At 27.2% G+C, this 562-nt stretch overlaps 1 pseudogene; it reads left to right on the top strand.

The window, feature by feature from the left end:
- LOC105450376 overlaps positions 1-562 on the top strand; it is a 7,667-nt pseudogene that overhangs the window by 2,891 nt on the left and 4,214 nt on the right.

Below are 562 nucleotides of genomic sequence, written 5' to 3'. Positions count from 1 at the left end.
ATGTGCGGTTCCATAACCATTACTGATATAAAAGGCAGTATCGGCAATGACAACTGGCAGTTTCATTACACTATTCTAGAAAGAATAAGTTCTTTGTGCAAAGTAATCATTAGCTCAGCGTTAGCGTACAAGTTTAGTGTTCTAGGGGTTTTAGGCAGTCTTAGGTTTGAATCCCATCGATGCGTTTTTAAAAATTTATAATTGTAATTAATAAACCAAAAAATATGCGAAATACGAACATCAATTAAACTCTAAAAAAATAATAATATGTAATCATAAAATAAAATTAAAAAGAAAAAAGAATTTATTTTTTTTTGCAAGACTAGTCAATTTATTCTTAAATCAAGAATATTACAAGATTGCCGCAAATTTTCATTATTCTAACTAAAATTTTTTCAAGAAAATTAATGAGATAGCATCAAGATTATTTTATTCTAGATTTCAGAATATTTGCATTTAAGAATAAAATATTCTTCTCTCAACAATAATTATAGTTGTCCCCATATCAATCTTATTTTATGATACAAGGAAGAATATTAGCATTAGATCGGAAGAGCACACG

This window comes from Wasmannia auropunctata, unplaced genomic scaffold (genome assembly GCF_000956235.1).
Source record: "Wasmannia auropunctata unplaced genomic scaffold, wasmannia.A_1.0 LD336062.1, whole genome shotgun sequence".
In the NCBI taxonomy this organism is placed as follows: domain Eukaryota; kingdom Metazoa; phylum Arthropoda; class Insecta; order Hymenoptera; family Formicidae; genus Wasmannia; species Wasmannia auropunctata.
The sequence above is the reverse complement of the archived record's forward strand: the minus strand, read 5'-3'. Positions and strand labels throughout refer to the sequence as shown.